General features: G+C 45.2%; 1 protein-coding gene across 2 annotated transcripts in view; it reads left to right on the top strand.

The window, feature by feature from the left end:
• Positions 1 to 24,700, top strand: part of LOC135386212 (poly(rC)-binding protein 3-like) — a 417,863-nt gene that overhangs the window by 85,232 nt on the left and 307,931 nt on the right. For both annotated transcript variants that reach the window (XM_064616021.1, XM_064616022.1), the window contains exon 2: positions 22,614 to 22,680. The gene's annotated coding sequence lies outside the window, so the exon portion shown is untranslated. The remainder of the gene's footprint in view (positions 1 to 22,613; positions 22,681 to 24,700) is intronic.

Here is a 24,700-nt window from a genome sequence, read left to right as displayed (position 1 = left end):
TTTCGAGGTCATGTGACTTTTGTGTACATGTCGTTTTACCGCTTGCCGACGTATTCCCGTCGGCATAGAGCCAATAGATGAACGTGTTTTGCCAGCGTAAACTCTGCGGTGCTTCTTCCACGACATGGTAGCCAATTTCTCCTTAGTTTAAGTAGATAGCATCGGCTCACTGCGTCTTAAAACGCGCGGTCGTCATCACATCTTTGGAAGTCATCAACGGTACGATGCGTTATGTATAAAACTGCAGGTTTTACTGCGAGATTATCGGATAAAAATAATTACCGTGTTGGAAACGTCCAAAACATCGCGTCGAAACAACAAACGCGTTGTTTACAAACGGTTTGGCCGCCGATCACGGGCGCGGCCATCTTTAGGGTCACGTGTGCGTTGGCGTTCGCTGTGACGTGTGACCAGGACCTGTCCAGGATGCATTGCGTTCGCCCTGCACGCTTTCGTCTATGGAGCAATACATTGGATGCCACTCCTGTGACCCCGTCGGAGCTTCTGTGACCGCTGAAGCAGCGCTGACCTTTAAAATTCCTTTATTTAATATCTAAGCATTTTTCGGACGATAAAAATAGCCAGGTAGATCGTCGACCAATGCCGAACAGATATCGGTTTCATAGATTCCGTATGCGACCGTCCCAAGTCGTTCGATCGGTCTCCACAATTTTTTCGTGACCATCCGATCAAGGAAGTGATCGGGAACACCGTTATGATTTTCAAAGCGAACGACACAGACGACCTCTACTGAACAGGCAGGAACACAGTGGTCGGGAGCGCGCGCAACCGAAACCAGAAGCATAAACAACCTTTGTAGGCTCGCAGAAGGCGCTGCATGTAAGGGCACTTTCGAAGCAGACGACAAGAGAGGCTCGTTGTTCCGTTACACTCTGAGAGCTGGTGCTCGACTGTTGCTGCTGGTTCCCCCCCTTCTGTTCAAGAGCGGGGAGAGTCGAGAGGCGAGGACTTGTCTGGCTGGTCATGCGTGTTTCCCTGCGCTTGGCTTCCGCGGCTCCTGTTCGAGTGGCATGCCTGCCTCTGACAGCTCGGGATTCTTTCACCTGTTTCCAGACACTCACTCTGTGTGTTCTCTTATGCGTCGCAATCGAAGGGGAATGTCGCTGCAGTGGAGGAGGAACGGTTGAGGAGTCCCATGCGAGGAGCAGAAATGTGCGTTATAGATAAAACAAGAGTACCCAACGACAGTGGGGAACGATGTTAGGTACTGTATAGGTTCCCAAATGATGCAATTTCCCTCGGTTCCCAGGTTCCACACAACTGGAGTTGGCGTGGGGCCTTGCTGTAATATTTGGCTTTGACATAACAGTAACCTTATTAAATAATAGCGAAGCTTTGTTTTAAGATTGGTTATTATAAGCTACACACAAGTCACTTGTTGTGGAAAACAGGGCAGTGGGTAGGAGTGACTATGTTTAATGGCTGAAATAACAGAAGAATGGTGTGACGAAATGATGGTGGCTTCGTCGTCATCACAAATATTTAACAGGCTGCCCGACGCGGAAGGCGTTAACGACGGCAGATCGTCGACTAATGCTGGTGTTGCCGACAATATATGGGTACGAATAACGCCGTGCAGCGGTGAATCTTGCAGCCATGGCGGAGCTTTTGGCATTAGTTAGGCATTAGTTGGCATTAGATTCCGCTGGCTTCCAATGTCGGATTTCACTGGTGACGGTGTTCTGCCTAGAAGCCTTCAGACAATATGCATTTCTAGCAGTATGTAGTATACTGATTGATCTGTTGCGCGGTGATCGTGGCCTGTTTCTAAGGTACCTTCCAGTATAGCACACTGCTGACATGACGTCTTGCTGAAAGGCTATCGATAAGAAAGTAGTAGCACGTCCTGAAAACGCGGAAGTCGTAACCATGAACATGAGTGCTGTAGGATGACGGTCCCTGTTGATGGAAGCGTTGTCCGACTTATAGCATGTGGTCAGCAGCGGTTGCTTGCCGACGCACTCGACGTCTCTTTGAAGCAACGTTTTGAAGGACACTAATGATCTTGGCCGCATCTCTTCGTGTTCTGAGTTAGACCTCGCAGCTGCATCCGGAAAGAGTCCTTCAGGCTCTTGTACCATTTCCTCTGTCACTTTCTGTCTTCTGGGTGGGACTTGCTATCAGGTACCCTATGGTCCTTCTTTCTTGTTCGCTATAATCTGCTATCACAATTATGTCTGGCGTTTCCGCTCCCTGTCCTCCATCGTTTGCTTCGGGCCGTGTGTCCGAGCCGATGTTCTCCTGTCTTTCCACGTACCTTCTATGTCGAACTTCCTGCTGCGAAAACGTCTGAAGCCTTTCTGAAGCCTTCTGTTCTTCAGGCTGTCCTTTTGCAGTCTGAGGCCCTTCGAGAACGTTTCCTTTCAATATTCTTCACCGATTCGCTTGATCGCTTTAGGTTCCATGCTGTCCGTAGGCCTCTCAGCCTTTGCCTGCGTTATCGTTCCAGGTAGATCAAGGTACGTCGCTTCTGCAGCTCTGTACTTCCAGAGGTGTGCGTGCGTGAGTACAGTCTTGTACCACTATATATCGCTGCTGAGATGCTGCTGTTGGCATGGCATCTCGCTGTCCAAGTTGGCAAAAGTGAGGTCCGGCCGCTGGACTCTGTCGTGCGCTGCAGGCAATTTAGCAGGCGTTGATGGCACTTGTATCTCGTCTTGGAGAACTGTTTGCTTCGTGTACTCTTCTTCAAATTCGTCCTCGGTATGCATCAATTCTATCTCGTTGTCGATTTGTTGGAGGTGGACGTTTAATCTGCGTAGTTGTTCCATCCTCACTTGAAATACGATTATGTCTTGCGGTGGATCGTTGTCGTTCAAGGTCGGTCATTAAGATTCCCACCTGCGTTCGCAGCTCCTGGCGCTTGTGGATGGGGTCAGATCGTTCCATTCTGCCAAGTTAGTCCTGTCGTTACGCACTGCTGTCTTCCCTGTCGGTTAAGTCGTTCAGTTTGGTCAGGTTCGTAAAGCGATCACGTTCGTCGTTTGTTCAGATCCGGGGTTTCGGCACCATTTTGTGGAAAACAGGACAGCGGGTAGGAGTGACCATGTTTAATGGCTGAAATCTTCTTCTTCTTCTTCCACCACTAAGCACAGCCACACAGGGCGATTGGTCAGGGCCACTGGTCAGGGCTGAAATAACGGAAGAATTGTGTCACGAGATGATGACGGCTTCGTCGTCATCGCAAAGATTTAACACTTCTCATGACGAAATCCAGGAGGTAGCAGCAATAATGTTGAACGTTATTAAGGTGCCAGGCAACGCAGGCATACATCCTCGGTAAGCCGAACATTGTTTGCGCCTCCATCTAGGAAACTGATGCCACATATCGAGTAGAACAGCCTCTTCTTTCTTTTTTGTTTTTTAGGTTTTTGTTTAATTCGCATCTTACGTAATATTCGACATGCAATGAAGAATTGAGCGCAGCTTCCGCCGTAAAAACACGTCATCATCGCCTCCACGTATATGTACTATAGAACGTATGCACTAGTGTATTCCTAGTAAGATCACAACGCGACGTTTCCTACGGCTTCTGTTTCGTTATACTTCGAAACTCGCCGTACTGATTCGTTTAGTGATCGCTACCGAAATCCAGGGCGAAAGTGGAACATCTTCGCCGGGAGAGGCAAGAGATGCGAGCTTTGCATTGCTTATTCCGTGAGTCGTCACTCATTACCGCTTCTTCGCGGCTATTTGTTTAGTGTTCCTCTTGTAGTTTGTTTCTCAGGCGTACACTATTATGCATTGCATGCGCGGAAGAACGCACCGCGTTTAGAACAACGGCTACCCGCAAACAATATTTCACGTACGAGCGAAGGACATAAAAATATGCTGCGTTGGCACATTCGCAAACTTTACGAGCATGCTGTATGCAAATTTCAAGTGCAATTGCGCACTGCTGTTACGCGGGGTCTCTGAATTATGAGGGTGGTTATGTGTCGTACTGTTCGCGCATAAAACGGATGCTGCAAGAAAAATCATAAATCTTTGCTAACAGTGAGGACGATAATCAAGTGACAGCATACTGAGCGCTCTTGTAAAATGCGCATATCTTAGGCGTGCGGTACGAATGTGCGCCTAATGATCTGCGGGATACGGGCAGGTCGCGCGCTCTAGCGGTAAACACTCTTAATGAGCCCTTGTCGGGTCTTCCGAGGTGATTTTCAAATTCACAATGATGCTGTGGTGGTCGTCGGGTGCTATTTTTCTTCTTTTCCTCCGCCCAGTACGGCGTGTCTTGTGTGGGGATTTTTGGACCGCACTCTTTGTCCTGTTTCGGCGTGCCTCGCCGCGCGTAAGCACAACTGGTTTTCCGAAATGGACGTGAAGGCAGTGTTCTCATTATCCCTGAGGCTGAATTGTATCGGTAGTATATACGTACCGTCGCGTACGTTTACACATGTACCCGCAGTTGTTCCTGGTGCCGTACCGGCAGAACGCGCAGCAGTACATTTACCGTCGTGCGTTTCACGAGATCCAATTGCCAGGGCTAAACGAGAAACGCCCTTGCTCCGTTGTTGTTTAATTTATACGTAAATAGCACACATACATACAAAATACATCAATGACATGCACGATCTGAGTAACTTAGGAACCTATGTGCGTCTGTACGATGGTAAGTGTTGTACTACAACCGATGATCAGGTAGCACTTTCTAGAGCCTTACAAAATGTTGTCGAATGGTGTCAAATATTGCTGCTTAGCATAAATACAGGAGACTGTACTCATGCATGTAAAAAAAAAGCATAACGCATCTATGGTATTAATGACGCGGTATTAAACAAATTTAGTTCATGCGGGTATGTTGGAGTATATTTTCAGTGAAACGTTCGTTGTAGTCTAAACGCAGAATCTGTTTGTTCAAAAGGCATTCGGGAGATTGTCCCAAACTCGAATGAATGATATGGTATTCCACATATGGATGTAACTTTATAACCTCATACAAATCACTGGTTGCGCCAGTAATGCAATATGCTTGTGTAGTCTGGGGGCTGTAGTCTGTAGTTGTGTAGTCTTGGGGTCAGATAAGTATTCAGAGCGAAGCAGCCCGGTTCATCTTTAAGGATTCTACATTATGTCGCAGACTCAAGTGCCATCTACATTATGTCGCAGACTCAATTTACCACCTATAGAGCAATACTTCGAAGTACAGCGGCTAAAGTATCTCTTCCTGTTAACAACCACTTCTCTTCGTTTGCCCTTGTCGGTGGTAGACACTCGCATATGTCGCCATAAACATAATTATTCCTTACAGACGACCTTAAGTACTCATTCTATCCAAGAAGGGTTCATGATTGAAACACCCTGCTCGCAATAACGTTGATAATGTACCTTGTTTTGTGAATAGTTTGGAATCTGTCTTGTACCCCATGCACCTGGGACGAATGACGAATTGACGATCCACAAAACGTTGGTCGACAATATCGTAAATAAAGAAATAAACGGAGTCTTAATCCGCGCAGTATAATGATAGTTCAAACGCGTAGATGTAAGCAGTGTGGACTATATCGGTGTATGTATAGGGACAGGACAGCAACTTCGCGTGCCCGTGGAGTGGGGGGGGAGGAGGGGGACCCACCTTGCGCTACACTTCACTATCATTTTACTCCTTCACAGCTCTCTGCGTCGTGCGTACCGAAATACTTGCTGGAACACGCCCACATGAAAAAGAGAGCGGACAATAAAGATGCCTAAGAACGCAGCGTATAAGGCAATCAAAAAAAAAGAAAAGAGAGCAAGGGATAAGGGTCGATAAAGGAGAGCGCATTATGTGGTGAAATATGATTTACATCATGGCTGTCCTTAAGGGAGGGAAGGCAGAATAAAAAAAAAAAAAGGAAAGAAAGGCGTATTTATTGGTGCCGTAAAGACCCCATCACGTAAATGAAGCCACCTCTTGTGAATCATTAGGGCATATGCAAACGACGTTTCACTTTTCCCTCTCACTCCCTCTCCTGTTACGACGCGTCACTGGGCACGGGAAAATGGCGAAACTTGGCGAACACCCACCACAGTCACGTCACTGTACACTCCAGTGGTCGTACTGTGGTGGCGTCCCGTGCATGTCCGCTTCCTTGACCACACGCAGCGGTGGCGGTGGGTTATTGGAAAGAGGGGTGGGTTAACTCACTTCGCGTGACACGGTTTACCCTGTTTTGTTATTGGCCGGTGGTTCTTTGCGCAAGGTTTCAAGAAGTGTGTCACTGTTGCGTTGTTACCTGTAGTAGTAGTAGTAGTAATTAACTGAAAAAAAAAAAAAATCAGGGGAAAGACTTGGAGCAGGGTGGCTGCCCTAAGGGCGCCTGCAGCTCCATCTCATTTAGGTAGTTTTGAGGGTTATCATATATGTTCCTGTTAGTAGCGGCAGTGTATACCGCTTTCTTTTAGGTAGACACACAATGCCTTGAGTGCCTTCATGTCTTGTTCCCTTGTAGGCCATCTTCCCATTACTTTGCAGTAAGAGAATGGTCCAGTGTTTGAAGTGCATGGGACAGTCTTTCCCGTGCGTCTGCTTGTTCTGGGCACTGTATAAGTACGTGTAACGTGTCCTGGGGCACTTTGCAGATGTCGCACAGTCTTGAGGCCACAATACCGAGTTGGAATTGGGTGGTGGCAGTATGTTGGGTGGTGGCAGTTGTTACCTGCGTGCTCAACCTAATATAGCACTCGTGGCGTTCGCGGGGACCGCTTATGATATTCCACAGTGGTCTGTCGATAACTTCTATTCGCACGACGTCATCCGCGGGAGAGCGCTACCGTCGCTAGCAGATTTGCCGCCATAGTGTAGGTCCTCAGCTTTTGACTGTCCACGTCTTCACCCACAATTTAAAGCTGTTAAAGCTAAAGGGGGTGCGAGAGTCCAGCTGATTACGAGACCCGGAGATCCGCTGCGTTCCTCTCCTTGTGGCACCGGCCTTTTCAGGATGGCCATCACCTCTTGATTGAAGGTGAAAAGGCAAGACTGGAGCAACAGCGTTTCTAGGCGGATGCCAGACATCATCTTTACGTCGTGTATTCCTCCAAATTATAAATTAGGTTTATTATGCCACTTTTATGCCACGGGAGAAAAATGGTTTGCGAGAGTAGATTGCGATGCATATGGATACGCTAGCGCCGCAAAAATAATTGGAAAAATAACCGTCTCCTCTAGAGACATGACTGAAATTATTGGTTCCTTGAGCAAGTATTGCGACTTCAAGCATCATACCTAACGTCCGGTTTCAAAAACAAGAACAAAGGCGGATGGACGGAGCATGCGCACGACGGTGGCAGATCCTAGCGTGACTTCGCTGAACTAAAATTTGTCGACTTTTCTGGAGGTCGCTAAACTTTTTTTGATAGCGCCAGTGATTTCATTTCATTTCATTTCATTTATTCATAACCCAAAGGCCCTAAAAGGGCATTACATGGGTGAGTAGGTGAGGCAGCAATACAACCATAATAAAACATTGGAAGAAGAATACATGTTATAACAAATACATGGTGACATAAATACGGCATAATCACGTTAGTAGTCGTGGATTAACTAACAATTCAACAATTAACAAGGATAGTCGAGAAGGTGGAAGAGCAAAACCATGTTTCGAATGATTATGAGATGGCCTGATCTAGAGCGTCGTGGAAGCGAGTGGGTGAAACGAGGGACACTATGTCGTGTGAGAGGTTATTCCAAGCAACTGAGTGATGCACTCTCGTCATTCTTTCTTCGACAACTACTCCGTTTCTTTCTTTCTTTCTTTCTTTTCTTCTTCTCTTTTTTTTGCACCATGCATTTAGCCCACCCATTGCCGAGATCCATCTTCCACCGCCACCACCATCCTTTATTCAGATACACGCGACGTTTTTTTCTTATGTCGTGTATCTACAAAGTTTTTGGAGTTGACGTCGTCCTTACCTCATTTCCGGTTGACTCTAAATTCATTTCCTCTCCGGACTTCCGTTAAACGTGAGGCCCATCTCGTCGATGGCGTAACTTGTAGACGTCACGCCCGCCGTAAGAAAGAGGCGAGTAGGCAAATTTGGTCTGAGGGCTCCAAAATTACTCGATCAGGACGCAGAGTCACGTGCGGCATCAACGTAAATGGCGGCTGGTCATCGCACGGTTGGCTGATAGAATACTTCTTGTTGCAGTCCTGATGAGGCCTTTCGGGGGATTGCAGCGGGATCGGTTACTTAGTTATGGGGCTTCTGGTCTGCTCTATAAGGGTTCCTTTTCCTCTGTTGCTGGCACAGGGCGATTGGAAGTGGGCAGAAGTGATTGCGACGTAAATACTTCAGCAGTGGACCAGGCCTGCTGGGTACAGGGATCTGCGTGGAGTAGTTAGCCGGGGATGGTATATAAAGTGGCTCTTACACGTTGCTGGTTTCTGGGAGGGTATACGTGATATGCAGTGGCCGTGTGATGGGTCTGAAATACAACACAAAGAAAACTTGGAAGAAACAAACTTGACGAGATTGAAAAGATATATACGTCGTGCTTACAGCAACGAAAGGATATGTTTCTGGAGAGTCGACTCTATTTTCTCGCACATGGGAGTAGAGAGTGGTTTTTACGTTCGCGGAATGTGTGGTCTCCTCGTCGATGGTACGTATCTGTGTGTTTAGGTTACATTCTCTACCTTCCCTTTTGGGACCTTCAGTGGACACCTTTTAGGGAAAAATCTGCTACCGAAGCGGGTCATTTGTTGCAGAAATTAGTTTCGGTTTACACATTTTTGTCGCGGCGCAGCGCAAAAGGACGTAATTCTTGTTTTTTAAATCCTCGTTAGCGCCCCGAAGCAACTGTGGCCACGATCGGCGGACCGACGTGGACAGATGGAGGGAGGACAGCAAGAAGGAGTGAAGGACAGGGGGGTTAATATGCGTCCGGGGCCGACCTCAGGGGGAACTGCGCCGACATTCGTAATTCATTGGTGGATAAGGTAGTGGAAGAGCGTCAACCGCGACAAAAGTGTGTAAACCGAAACCAATTGGTTACTGCAACAAATGACCCGCTTCGGTGGCAGATTTTTTCTCTAAAAGGTGTTGTCCACTGAATGTCGCAAAAAGGGGTTGTACGCATATTAATGCCGACGGCGCCCTGCTTTAGAAGTTGTTTTTCACGAAACTCATTTGAATTGTTATTTAAATAATGACCGCCTCACACCCACCCATTCACACGGTGCGCAGCTTGTAGATTGTCGGACAGATACGTGTAAAAAAGAGTCCTTCGATTGGCGCACCCGTTCGCGAATTATTCCGCCCGGTGAGGGGATATATTTATTAGAACAAAGGGGAAGAAAAAGGGAGTAATTGTCAGCCAAACGATATGCCAGCTTGCTATTCCGCAAGGCAAAAAAAAGAAAGAACGAAAAGTGCCCTGAGATTTAACTGAAACACCCTGTATATGGAGCCCTTGCTGGCTCTGGTCCAGCGTCATACTGCGCCCTCGCAATGTCACGTGACACAGGTATAGTTAAAGGAAATGGGTGGGGGGTTCCAGCGTAAAATCAGTAGTGGCATCTACTTGCATTCTCTCGTAGGTCCGGGAAATAAAAGGCACCGTGGATATATACGAAGAAGGCCAACTTATCTCCCACAACGTCCCGGACGTCCATTGTGTCCCGTCACGGAACACGGTCCTCGTAAAAGCAGAACGTGCCGCCCTCACTTCCGGTGGCGCTGCTGTTGGAGCGTGTGCTCACTCGATAGCAGCTTCGATTACATTATAGGGATGATCGAGGGACTCTCATTGTGGTATATCTGAGTGGGTTTGGAATGCCGTTGTTTATCTTTGCCGTTTCACATCTGTTTCTTCCAGCCAGAGTTGTACACGTTACTCGAAAAAAGTAATTGATTACAATTACTGTTACTACTGCACGAAAAGTAATTCTTTACTGTTACAAATTACTTCATCAAAAATGTAATACGTTACCGATTAAAAATGTAACGCGTTACTTTTCCCGTTACTTTTAAATTGCCTCGCCTCCTGTCCCAAATGAGGACGACCGTATAGGCGTTGAAACACCCGCTTCGTTTTGTTGCTATTGTTACTGTTGCTCTAGTAGGTGGCGGTTGTAAGGAATTATCGTATTACTGTGGTCTGCATGGAATACGTGAGGACTAGAGACGGCCGTCACAGTGACCTCTGCGTCATTGCTTCAGTCGAAGATCGGGCTTGCTGAAAAGTGTTGCCATTGTTGACAGAAGGTTAAAAAAGTAATCGATTACTCAGTAATTGATTACCGAAAATTGTAATCAGATTGCTTGGAAAATTACTTGCTCACAAAATTAATTGATTACGTTAAAATTTACTGAAAAAAGTAATTGATTACTAGTAACGCAATTACTAGTAACGCGTTATGTACAACTCTGCTTCCAGCTTGTTACGCTGCTGCGTATTCATCGTACATTTTCAGCCTGAGAAGTAGTGGACATCCGCTGTAAGGTATATACGCGGCCGTGTCTTTGGCGGAAGATGACACACGCCCCTTTGATTCGAATATGCGTAAAATACGTAACATACGGTTTCACTGTAGGGCGTTACATTGCCATAGTAGACGCAGTATCTAGGTTGTCGTATACACGCGAACGACTGATTAACCGATTTTGGCTTCAAATCGCTCTTCCGGATGCCAGAATGGGTGGTTTTCAAGTTGAGAAGTGGCGCTACGCATGCTGGGTCTTCGAACTTCCGGTCCGAAATTGCGCTCAATTGGAGCAAAGCAAAACTTATACCATCTGGCTTAAAAGACAACCAAGATGAGTTTTCCTGGGAATACCTGCACCTCAAAGAAGTAAGGTACTGTAACAAATACTTCGCACGTACTTTTCTTGCGACAAAGATATTTCGTGACACATCGTGCATGTTTCGGTTTCGTTCGGCGTGCGCTTCAAAATCGCAATCTTTTGCTGCGGGAAATGTTCTGTTACAATGCGGTCAATTTGACGCTTCAAATAACAAAGATAACAGACAGCATTTCAGATATGGCACAACAAAATGTGCAGGCAGTATTTACGCTGCAATCTTCCGCACTCTGACGATAGTACGCATGTAATCGTTTTCTTTTAGTCTGGGAAGAAGCTGTGGCTTTAGTAATATTCTATTCACATTATGAGTTGATAATCTTATCACAACCACGCACAATTCAACGTGATAAGTACACAGCACGGCATTCGGTGACAAGTGCCTACACCCCTTGGTTCAATTTTCGTTTACGTTGACAACATTTTTCCAAAGGCGCAGGATCCAAGGGTATGCGATACATTATATGTCCCTTTTCCGCAGAATTAGTGCATTTACGCCCGGAACATTAGCTTATATATTTAGGTTGAAAATCGCACTTACTCTATAAGACTCCAGCAGAACTTCGGACCGGAAGCGTAAATCCACGTGACATTGCAACTTCCCTTACGTCATTTTGACAGGAAGTTGCAAACCACCCATTGGCCCTGCGTTGGTCCTATGTTCGCAAAACGGGAGCTGTCTAGTAGGAGGATATCTGGTACTTATCATGGACGATTATCAGGTCGTTAATTGGATAGTTAACATTTCTTGGAGCAATTATCTTCGGGAGCAGCTTATCAGATCCTTCATGTCAGGGAGTCACAGCAGCGTGGTGTAGATACGTCATTCCGTTGCATAGATGCTCGTACATCTTACTAGCTTACATATATTATACATATGGGACTTTCCAATATAAAGTACCGGGTTCGGAATAAGACAAAACTAAATAAAAATAACTTTGTGCGGTACACCGTACGTTGGAGGCCATAAATTCCGCAAAAAATTCGCGTAAAAATTGTTCGTTGGACCATTTCCATTGTCGGTAAATTGTAAACATACGACAGAAAACTGCCTGCCATGCCTCGTCTGCACTGAATTTGCGTAGTTTCGACGCAGTAGAAACTTTGTTACGATGTTTATTGCACTACGTTTTATATAATCTCGTAACATAACATAGCTTTCGTTAGTTTCACCGCAGTGCCATGTATGCCAAAGGGAGTCTGGCCATTAGGAGGAGCCTAAAAAAGAGGCTCGACCTGTCAATCAAACGTAGGCGCATTTCATTGGTTGCTGTTTTCCATGGGAGCTGCCATGACACCAAATTTTCTCCAAAATGGATGATGGTTCTTGGAACGGCGAAGCGGAGATTTCGTGACAAAAAAAATTCACAGACTACTTTAATTTCATACTGTGAGTATATATCATCATGTACGCATCTGCAAAATCAGCTTCAACTTTCGCTCCGCCATTATTATTTACGTGAAAATGGGATGTTTCGTCGCTAACTTTAGGCCTAGTTAAGATCGTGATACCAGGAAAATAGCAAGAAAGACGACCCTTATGATTTTGCATTACATAATTGCATTTTATTTATACATAAATCTTTGCTCCTTTTTGATTCAATGTACTTACATTACGTGATCTAAAACTTCATACCGGCTGTCGTCTGCTACGAAGGAGCGGTTGTACCGCAATCCTGGCCAATCATTTCTGCCAGCAACCATTTCTGCTATTCTGAGCCTTCCCAACATGCCTCTCTCCGTGCAGATGGCGTTGATAAAAGTGGGCGCAAAATCCGTCGTTTTGGTCTGTCACCAGTGATATCCGTTTCAATCCAAATCCATCAATTTTCTCCAAAATGGTAGCGCCCAGTAAATAAGGGTGAGGTATAAGTATTGGATGGATGTAACAATAGACAACTGTATTTCGACCTGTGATTGGCTAAATACCTCAAAAAGTGGGTGGAGCCTCAGGTATAGGCAGGTCCCATTAATGGCCAGACTCCCTTTGGCATACACGGCACTGTTTCACCGTGATTAAATACGCCCTCTAGTGCAGAGCGACAGAGATGCCCCGGTATAGCCATAAGAAATGGCGGAATAGTGTATATATGGTAATGTATAGGAAAGGGTGGTTGTTCACTTTTTATAACGTACTGAAACAAGTCCGGAAGCTGAAAATTCTTGACACGGTTTTGAAGCACTTGGTACAGCCTCGGCGAAAGTTCTGGGGTGTGCCATTGTCGGAAGAAATACCATTCTTTATTTTAGAAACCTTTTACATTTTCCTAACAATACAAAGAAAGATATAAAGTGAACCCTCGTTAATATGACCCCCGATAATCTGACATACGCGCTTTACGACCATACTCCTGAAGAACAACTTAGTGAAACATCTGCACATCCCCCCCCCCCCACGTTAATATGACAATTCCGCATTATGACCAAGCTTTTCGGGAACGACCATGGTCATAATAACGAGGGTTCACTGTATTGAGGACACCTTTTATCACTCCTTCCGCGCACTGTGATGTGTAGTTGCTTCGCGGCGCTAACACCCAATCAAAAAAAAAAAAAAAAGAAAGACTGTGATGTGTGCACACAACGTAGAGATCGATTAACCTTATTACGCTAAAGCCCATCGCGTGTTGTTGCCACCCTTCCGTACAAGGTACACATAACGACGGAAGACAAAAAAAAAAAAAATTCTTTCGCATGTACTCTATCAGTGTCCGACGCTACGTCATCTAGAGTGAGACGCCAGTTTTAAAACTATGCAAATAGAGTACTTACGTATAACGTACGAGATATTTATGCAGATTTTTGCGCCCTGCATGCTAAGCCTTGATCCCTCCTACGCAGTTGCATCCCACGTGGGCTCCCCGTAGGGTTTTCCTTTCGTTGTCCTTCCGAGCCATTGTAATGGCCAGCAGAAAATTGTGCTCGGTAACTTTACGGTATAGGGCCAAGCAAGTCAACGCGTGCGGTATCAAGCAGCATTTGTGAAGGTGCGACGTTGCTTTTGCGTTGATATTAATACTTCGAGGGATGCTTGTTCAGAGCACGACACGTTAGGAACGAGTTTGAAACTCTACCGAACTAAGGAAATTTTTAGTTTCTTACGTGGAAAGTTACCGAAACGTGACGTTATCAACTAGGGGGCAAAGTAACAACGCTAATAATAAATAGGCAAGAGGTACGTGATTTATCTGCGAGCTCATAACTCAAACGTCGCCATACCAGCATTGGACAGCTGCTTCGGCCACCTTGGCGGGCCTTCATCGGTAGCACTTCATCTTTTCTTTTTTTTTTTCAAGCACTTTTTACGTCTTGGACAAATATCCCAATCGTTTTGCTCTGTGATCAGTCCCTTCTGCTCTTCCATCTGGTTCTTACCCTTTTTGAAAGACATTCTCCAATTTAATGACTTGTAACCTTTTCGCTTTTATAGCGGTTTTTATACTATGACTTCCACGAAGGCTTTTTTCTATACATATGGATGCATCTTTTATTACTTCACTTTTTGCTGTATCGTTGCAGTCTTAAAACTCTCACATCTGCCATAGTTTGAAAGATGAAACATGAAAGTCACTGAAAAGGTTAGCCAGCTGTAGGACTCTCTAACCCACATCTTCTACAGCTGGCTAACCTTTTCAGTGACTTTCATCTTTCATCGTTAATTTCTTAGGCAACTTGAGGCCTTGTATGTGATTGTCCCTTCTGTATGTTTGTTCCAGCCTCAGAACATCAGTTCTCTCATGCCGTAGTTTGGCTGATTGTGGCCGGAGCTGCTCTTGCGCAAAAAAAAAAGAAAGAAAAAGAATCATCATCATCATCATCATCAATAGACCGGAATTGTGAACAGACCCAGTAAAGAATCGCAAAATGGTTCTATGCCACTTTTTTGTTCGAAGTGGGACCATCTGTTATCATAACATAAGGTGCATAACTCAACGAAAATGACGAGTGCTGCTCTTGCCTTCCCATCCAGCGAGATGGCGCTCTAGTACAGCCCCGGTGCTTCGCTTGAGCCTGTGGGCGTGTCGAGCAGTTACGTGGCGCCATTGAGATATATTTCTGATATCGTTCATTCTTGGGAACCATAAACAACGAAAATGTGAAAAATTTTCGACAGTCTCGATATACTTTTTTTTTTTACTGCGTATTCAAGTTGGGCCTCAGGTATTCAAGTGCGTGCTCCATTACTTTAGTTATACTATCTTAGATACCTAATTACTTTCTCAGAGTAACTACCTCCATCATTATTATTCCTCTCTATCTTTTCACATGCCACTATCCGTCATCGCGAGCCTCTCAGGAACTTTCCGATGTTCTGCGCGCCTTTCAAAATATTTCTCACCTTCGCCGTATACTTGGCAGATTTCAAACCCTCTCTCTCTCTGTGCATACTTTATGCTAGGCATTTTTCTTCCAGCTCTTCGGCAACCTTAATAGGATGGTTCCGTCTCGCCTGAAGATGGTGTTCGCGATTGTGATATATTCGTCGAGGTATTGGGGGAGGAGGGGGTGATTTAAACAGACGTTAATGACTCCTCTCGTCGTCCGTTGAGAGAGGAGAATGCGTTTTATTTATGCGTATTTCTCACCAGAAAAAAAACGAAAAGAAATATATACGCGGGGAGCCACTTATTCTTCAGGGATGAAGCAATCGTCCATCACTCGTAGAATGAAGATGAATCCGTTTGATCTAATGCCACTTCAAAGGAAGGAATCGTCTTCTGCTTGTCGCATTTTTCGTCGGTTAGCGAGGTATAAATCTTTCGGCCCCTCATTTATTGTCACATCATTCATTCTGCAGGACGAAGGTTATTCGGGCACATTTTCACGAGCACCACTATCTGCACGCGGAACACGCGTGAGGGGTACAGGGAACGGCCTCGAATGTGGAAGATACCGTCACGGCCAGCGTGAGAGTGAATAACACCTGTTTGTGATCACAGCAAGTGTTGGAACTAGAGTCACTCTAGTTAGAAGAAGCGGCATGAGAGCGTAGCAGACGACGCGCCGCTCTGTGACGCAGACGACGAAATGTGCGACCCATCGTGCGACGCGTCGCAGCGCAAAGCATCCTGGGACTGATTCTGGAGAAATAGGTCGTCGCAGCAGCGCTCTGCGACAAGTCGCAGCGCGACAAAACTGCTCAGATATCTCCGCTCCCGTCGGCGGGTTGTCGTGCGGATGTAGTGACGTCATGAGCCAAGCAGCCAATGATGCTGCCTCTCTGGTAGATGCGAGATGGATCCGACAAAAAATGGCGGACAGTGTGTGTTCTGAATGCAAACAGTGGCTGATTTCGTCGTGTTGCGCCTTGAAAGACACGTGAAATAAGGAATGAATTGTTCTCGTTTACTGTGAGCACATTTCGTTATGTTAAATAAAGTGTAAGCGAGTGTATCTCTGGCCGCGCTGTTCTAGCAACACCAGCAACACGGCGATTCAGAGCGACATGCCGTATAAGGATGTCGCCGCCCATGTGTCTGCTGATGCAGCACGCGACAACTCGTGACACGAAACTGTGCGACTCGTCGTGCGTTTTGTCGTACGTGTGTTTCGCCCTGAAGCCAACGTCCTGCGTCACGGAGCGGCGCGTCGTCTGCTACGAGGGAAATGGAAAGGTTGAGACACTTTCTGGATTGAAGAAGCCTGCTCGTTACCTCCTCTCCCTCTTTCATGACGTGGACAAAAAGAGTCACAGTGTCGTCTGCTTCAAGCAATCAACGCATCACGCGAGCGATTTCAAACAGAGAAATAATCATGCGGCTGAGGATGGCTCGTTGCCATGGCTACGCCCGATGCGATCCCCATGGTTGCGATCGGAGCGACTCGTAAGGACTGCGCCGGGTTCGAGTAGCGATCGGGCATTCTTTAATACAAATATGACGTCACCACAAGACTGGTTCGAAGTTATATTTTGCTGTGATTGGCAAGAAGCGGGAAGAACGCTTCGCGGGTTCTCTCTAGCGGCCGAAAAAGAAAAAAAAAAGAAAGCCGCAAAAGGCGTACATATATTGACTGTTTCTCAGTTAGCTAACTAATCTTACCTAATGCAAGGCACAGTGTAAGGAAATACTAGCAAACTACGATACGCGATTTTTAACACAAGTCAGTTTGTTTCATTGGCGTGGGGCGCTCCGCGTCTCTTTTAAAGGTATATAGTTCTCTCTCGACCAGAGTTGTGCCTAACTCGTTACAAGTAACTCGTTACTTGGTAACGGTTACTTTTTTTGGTAACGAAGTAACGATTCAGTTACTTTTTAAAAAAATGTAATAGTAACGGAATCAGTTACAAAAACTGGTAACTCGTTACTGACGTTACTCGTTCCTTTTCTTCAGCGCGGGGGAACACATTTCGGCACTCTGTGTGGCGCAATGTATGCAGATTTGAAATGTGTGACGTGTGACTCAAAGTATTATTACAGTCCCCCGCTGGATGTGTTGTCGTCATTTCTCTTGTTTCCGTAATCTCCGACCATCACTCCTTCCCAAGAATGGCCGCCAATTGTGCTATGGCTACAAAAAACGCGTTTCGACTTCTAGCCTTTTCTTGTCTGCTAAGCTTCTGAGCGCTCTAAATTATGACGCAGCCCCTCGTCTGTTTTTGGGAACCGTTGGCGATCGGTGGCACGAAAACCAGTGTTTTTTCTTGTGTTTTCGTAATCTCCGATCACCCCCACTTCGGAAACAAGGGAGAAGGTCCAGGCAAACTGATATAGACTCATGGTAATGGGCCGAGAGACACGGAACACGAAGGACGGACGACAAATTTCGAGTATCAGCTTCTTCTGAAGTGCAATTCCTCAGTAATAAAGAGTTGAAGGCAGGTGACGGCATGCTCGTTGGCTCCCTTAACTATGCTGCGGTAACGTAAAAGTAACTCGTTACCTGTGAGTAACGAAAACTCGTTACTTTTGTATGTTGGTAACGAGTAACGTATTTAGTTACTTTTACCAGAAGTAACGGGTAACGATATTTAGTTCCTTTTTTTCGGTAACGGGCACAAGTCTGCTCTCGACGGATCAGATCTCGTATTGTGAGCGTGACGCGAGGGGATGATATGGGCTCTCTAGTTTTCTCCTCCCTGTGGATCTGCACGCAATGCGAGCTCTCACGGCAAAATACATATAAGTTTACAAAGATTTACGGAGAGAAAGGTCTTACGGGAGGGTTGCTTGGAGTCAAATGCTACTGCCACAAATATTTATTTCAATTACCATATAGGGAGCGAACTATTCCTTTAAAACCTTGGTGCTTGTTAGTTGGGTACGTCCTGTATTATTCCTAAAATCCTACCGGCTATACGAATAAGAGGAAGGCACATCGGAAGTCAAATTTCCCCGCACGCAATATGACGTCATACAAAAAAAGAAAAAAGAACACACAAAAGACCATCCATACACCAACGAAGTATTCGGCGTCAATTACCGTCCCTAACGGAAATTGTGTCTTCCATTCCATTGTCCCGCAATTGCCATTACCGTTTCTTTCCCAATTGCCCCTCCCGTGCACAGTGGCCCTTGGCGTGTTCCCAGTTCATTTGTAGAGGTGCTCACATTTGCATTTTGGTCGTCCGTACTTTTGAAAATTTCTCGCCGTGTCGTGATCTCGAACCATAATGGTTTCTGCGGCAACTAGGCTCTTCTCTATTCTGCTGGCTGTCAAGGTGACGTGCAGATGGCTTCTGACTGACTCTTCAGAAGAAAATGATGCGCTGACACGGCTGAGATTCAATTGTTATTATTATTATTGTTATTTTTATTTTGTTTTATAATTCGTCGTTGTGTACCATGATGCTGGAGTCGTTCGCGAGGTGCAGCAGAGTTAGCACGCCTTAATGATAACAGTAAATAATGTTTTACTGATTTCTAAGGACAGCATGATGAAGGCCTTGCTGCAGGTACAGTGAGTACGGTAACATACGTCAGAGCACGCTGGAGCAAAAATAGAATCAACAACAACAACAGGTAAATCGTGACTGTGAAAACTGAATCAGTTATACGTTCAATACGCAAAAATTAATAAAGCGATCAACCCATCCCTGTTTCTCGGACATGTTGTCGCATTTAGAGGAGTACAAACATGTCTGAGTACGCAATGAGGTGATGTTTTAGAGCTGGAAGGAAAAATAAAAATAGGGAGGTGTTTGACCCGACGGTGTCGTTTTTTTTTTTTTTTGGGGGGGGGGGTTGACGTGGGAATTCGGGTTTTGGGTCGGTTGCTGTATTCAGGTTTATGTGTTGCTTAATGTCTCATATTTTAGTTATGTAATGGACTCTAAAAGTCAATACTTATACCCCTGTCACACGGAGGGGGGGGGGATATGTTTATTAAGAAAAAGAAAGGAAAGGTCAGCCAAGACGAAGGTCGGCGATTAAACAATTTGAGTAATAGCCCTGTCACACGGGCAGTCTTCAATGACCATTGAAACCAATGACAATTGAAAATGCGTGTAGTGACACCAAGCGTGTGACGTGTCAACTTCCCAAAGAGTATTGGATTCAATGTTCCCCGACAGGTTGACACGTTACACGCAAGGTGGCTCTACACGCATTTTCAGTGACAATTGGTTTCAATGATCATTGAAGACTGCCCGTGTGACAGGGCTATTACTCAAATTGTTTAATCGCAGTATTAAATCAAAGACTAGTCATAATTCAGTCAAAAGCAGAGGACAACCAGTCACTGGAAATACACAGACGGGGAAACTTGTACGCCTCCTCGGCCATGTATCCCGATGGACTCGATAATTGACGTGATTCGATGGAAAAACGAAATGTTAGGAAATTGTGGTTCCTTGCATGTGAAATTCAAGTTCGCCGGTTCTCCACACTACTTGACAATCTCTCGACAGCCCCTTTTGCTCAATTCAAGCATCCAGAAAACCAGGACGCCCTAATTAATGACGCCAGTGTGTCTCTTGGCCCTTCGTTTCTTCTTCGTTCCGCCGCATTACTATAGAGTGTAGGGCTCGTTTTGTTCTTCACGTCTACCGGCCCGTCTAGCCTTCTGTCGCGGAGACATCAAGCACGCCTACACCAGGAGAACAATCTGCTGTCTCGCACAAATATATGCGCAAGCAGAAGCGCCGCTCAAAGTCAACTGGATGTGTTTGGGAACGCAAGCTCTTTGAAGGCGGCAGCCTGTTCCCCATCGACTTTTCTTTTCTTTTTTCTGTCTCTCTCGTCTCGCTCTTGGCGAAGCTGTGATGTTGAACCGCGAATAAAAAGAAACCGACCAGGGGGGGAGGACGTGAAGAGGGAGACTTTACGCTTCAACCCGCAAGGTCGACTCGACCTTTATCGCCGTTTATTCTTCACTGTTTGCGTGCCGAAGTAGACGCTAACCTCAGCCACACCTTTCCTGTTTACATGAGGAAACATGTCGCACTGTCGCTCACTTCCGTGATTGTGTTACACGCGCTTTCTCATATGTGCCTGTGAAGTTCAACCAATCAAGCAATCAGTCATTTCTATTGCATTCATTGATACAATGCATACAATTACCATTGAACTGAAGGAACCAGAGGGAAAATCCCGTATGAAGTATCCAAGTATGAACGTGAGCTCAGAACGCTCAAATCATGCGTTGCGCGGGTACGCCGACATGTAGAGCGCTCGATGATCTTACGGTACCTTCCTCTTCACCCTGGCTCTACCACAGTCTACAAAAAAGAAAAAAGAGGTTCCTCTGTCCCATACAGATCTGATATTATATTCGGTAGTCAAGATGGCGAAGAGGGACATCTCAACAACTGTGCCGTCATATATACAGGGTGTTCAAAATTAAGCTTTCACGAGCGCTACGCAAACACAGCGATGACAGGAGACCGGATGATAACTTTACGCTATAGTTGTGTAAGAAACAGGTGCTGCTAATTATGTAGCACCTGTTTCTTACTCGAGGAGCAGAAAAATCGCACCGGGTTTGCTTTTGTTCGCCTATTTATAAAGTGCTAGTGAAAGCTTACTTTTGAACACCCTGTATAGATACAGGAACGGTAGCGCACAAGCTCCGTACGCCGTTCTCGCATGCCGCAATATTCACGCGGCACAACAATAACTATTCCCTACCTACGGAACCTATTCCCTATACCTATTCTATTCTATTTCTATTTATTTCATTTCCAAAAATACAGAAATGAGGTCCAGGTACAAAAGGCGGAGCCTGACGAGGTACCTGGACCGACAAACAGGAATGCATACAGACAAACATAAACAGTCGGCGGATATCTGTGCGCCATTACAGTGTCTATTGCAACGTGATTATGCAGTAGTAACATCGATAACATTTTTTACATGTACAGTACAAGTACTCCACTGTTCGTGGATGTTCATCTCTCACCTAGATGGTACACACAAAAGAGAAAAAAGAAATACATCGCTGTGCAAAGTGTCCTTTAGCCAAAGGCACACGCAACCATACTAAGGTTTACCATTTTAAAATAGCTTAATGTTATAATTGACATCTAAATATGAGCGGGAGAGTGCTCTGAACTGTGCCTGTGTGTACTCAGGCTTTACAAAATTTGCAAATTTGTTTAAAAATTGAGGCACTAGATAGGCCATGGATTGATACCCGTAGTTGGTTCGCACCTATATTCCCTACCTGGATACCTATTCCCTCCCGGAATTGGAAACGATCCAAACACTCCTAATGGTTGCCGACACTTCAAACGTGGAACACGCGGGAAAAACACGACTTGGATACCAGGAATATCTAGGTTGCACGGCGGCTTCCGTACTGAGACGTTGGTGGGGGTTATCGCCGTTTTAAAAATCCTTTACTTCCCCTATTTCTCTCTCTCTCCCACTTTCTCCTTTTTTTTCTTCTCTCTCAGCTTTTCTTCTAGCCCCTCCCTTTATGATTTCTATATATGCTCCGTTGTCCAGGTATTCGAATTTCACACCACATATGAACTAGCTGTTACTTCCGGTAAAGGGACCGTTTACTCCATGCGAGATATAGTTAACTGTGATGGCTCAAGCGGTTCGTGCTCGGTCACCGTACACTCTAAGAAAAAAAGGAGTACTTTTACTCCTTTTGGGGAGTAATTGCATTGCCACAAAAAATAGTCCCTTTCGGGAGTAAATGCACGGGAGTAAATGAATGTCACAGAGTGAAGACCGCATTTCACGCGCTGTTGTAAGAGTCCCAGGTACATAATTGGTGCGCATGCATGAAAATACTTTGAAGCAAACCGTCAACCGTGATATATCGAGTGATATAAAATCTTGCGCCATACTAGGGCACAATTTGCGAAGAAAGATGCGCTAACTGTTTCTTACTCTGTGTGTCTGGAAAATTGCTACGTTGTCTGAGTTATACAGCCTTATGTCGTTCAAATTGACCAAGGGCACATATTTACGTAGACTGTCGCATTCAGGAGACCATTCGCGAAGTTTAGTGACAATTTGCAGTCCTGGGGAGTAAATGTCTGGACTAAATGTCGGGTTAGGGGACTAAAATGGGGAGTAATTGCAGACTAGGGGAGTAGAAGCTGCAATTACTCCCCGTTTTACTCCTTTTTTCTTAGAGTGTAGAAGGACGATGTTTACGTCGGACGTTTAGACAAAATTTTCTCCACTGAAGAGCAGTCGTTATGCAGCGGAAAGGAGCAACAGGAAAGAAGCTTAGCGGATTGAAGGTCCTGATGCCGTGCTCAGCTGTTTCACATAAAGTCTTCGTATCTCGCTATCTTCCAGATAGGAGCACTTCGCAGAACGTACTCGGCTTTTACAAGCCTTTTTGGTTGCAGCCCTTCGTTGTGTACATTCGTATGTTACATTGTTTTTCTTTTGAATCCTTCGCAGGCAAAAAGTGGCAGAGCAAACACCAGAAGCAAACAAGTACCCCAACCGTTGCCTTCGCCTGGTCCAAGTGAGTACGCAAGCTTTCTTCTTCCACGTTCAAACGCTATTCAAAACGTCTTTCACTGTCGTCCGAGTTCCTCCCAGCTTTCATATGAAGGAAAAGATACTTCTACAAGAAGTCTAGAATAAACGTGTAAATCAGCCGAAAGAAGCGGGGCGTATAATTGAGAAAGGAAATGTTCGAAAAATGGCGGAATCGAAGAAAGTGTGTCAGTGAAGTCTTTCTCTATCTAAACTAATCGAGCAAGCGAAGTGAGTTGGAGTAAATTAAATCCGTCGATAGTACTCGCTAGCGATAGGGAAACATAGTATTGATGAGTGTGTGAGCAAGAAAAGTACACTCTGATATCCTCGGAATAGTACCTGCTGCTAGCTCGATAAAATATATTAAGAAGCACGCACGCACGCACACACATTGCAGTCGTTACGGGGCTTCAGTATGACGAGTCCCAGCACTCTACTAAAAACAATACAATAAAGGTCAATCTATAATGTAAACAACAACAACAACATATATATATATATTGCGACGATGAAGTGGGGAGGTTTTCCACTCTAGGTGATGTGATGTGATGTGAATAAAGAAAAAAATGGGGATGTGAGTTTCGACGAAGTCAAACTGGCTACCCCAGTACACTTAATACAGAAAGTTCAATCCGATGATGAGATGATGAAAACGCAAAAGGATGATGTCCAGAGACGAACAGAGATGATAATGGAGTTCAACATGTAGGTCAAAAGTTCAAGCGCTGCGCCCAAGGAGTGGAACGCTACCCCATAGCTAGGGGTCTAATATGAGTGGTGACAATGATGAGTGATGACGATGAGAGATCTATAATGTAAAGTAGCGCCAACATCTCCATATTTTTGTTGTTTAAACCAAACCAAACCAAGTTAGCCGATTCGAAGATCACCATTGTGATGTCAGCCACTTCGATGCGTGGAACAAGGCGACTGCCTTATGTTTCCTTAACCGTCAGCGTGAATGTCTTCCGATCTACTAAAAATCTCTGTTACGCTCTCCTTTGTAACCGGCATTTTTCCGGCAGTCTGCAGGGTACCTATTCCTCGTATAATGCGGAAAATTGCGAAGAAATTGCTCGAAGTAAAAGAAGGAAAAAAAAACACTTCAGTTTCAGTGAACGTGCTCTTCACATATATTCCGATCGGAGAATAAAAACGATCCGGACGTCCGGCGAGAACGTATAATATTTCAGCGGTACGTATGGTGGAAAACGAAGTTTAATACTTAAGTAATGCCTCAACTATTTATGTGCCCCGTCGAAATGGATGCCGGTATAGGAAGGGTGATGGACGACGTGATTTCCGTCTTCATGAATAGTCAAAGCCCCGTGGGCGTCGGTGATCGTAAGTAATGACAGATAAATTATACAGCTATGATAGCGCCTACTTAATGAAAACGCATCGTGGGCAGGGCCAGAATCCTTTCGGTTATAGAACTGAAAAAAATCACGTTGTTTGTGTGTGGAAGAGTTAGATGAACATTATGGCTGCGAAAATCTTACAATCGTCGTACAATCATCAGACTCCGCTCAGTATATGCTACCGGTGACTTAAAGGATTTCATCATTAATTTCATAGACACACTTGAGGCTTTTGTATGTATTTGTCCCTTTCTATGTGTTCCAGCCTCACAACATCAATTGTCTCATGTTAAAGGATCACACTTGCAAGCTTGAGAAGTTTATTCTCTCTAATGGAAGAGTGGTCCTGGCGGGAAGAAACGATATCTTGGAAATAACTTAGATACATTTGTCACATTTTAGTCACAAGTATATCTGAACGCCATAGCACATACAGTCTATGAAGTTCTCAATATGCCCGTAAGCTTTGTTCTTTCTAATCCGCTTTGATGTAAACCCGCATTCGGCACTAACTCACTGCTCCTCCCTCGCGGACGAAGTTCCAGGAACAGATTGTTTTTTGTTTTTTTGTTTTTTGTTTTTTCGTCACCGCAAGAGTTGACTCACACAGTGCCCTCCAGTTCTTTAACCCATAATCCCCCG

The sequence above is a fragment of the Ornithodoros turicata genome, chromosome 2 (assembly GCF_037126465.1).
Source record: "Ornithodoros turicata isolate Travis chromosome 2, ASM3712646v1, whole genome shotgun sequence".
Classification (NCBI taxonomy): domain Eukaryota; kingdom Metazoa; phylum Arthropoda; class Arachnida; order Ixodida; family Argasidae; genus Ornithodoros; species Ornithodoros turicata.
The sequence above is the reverse complement of the archived record's forward strand: the minus strand, read 5'-3'. Positions and strand labels throughout refer to the sequence as shown.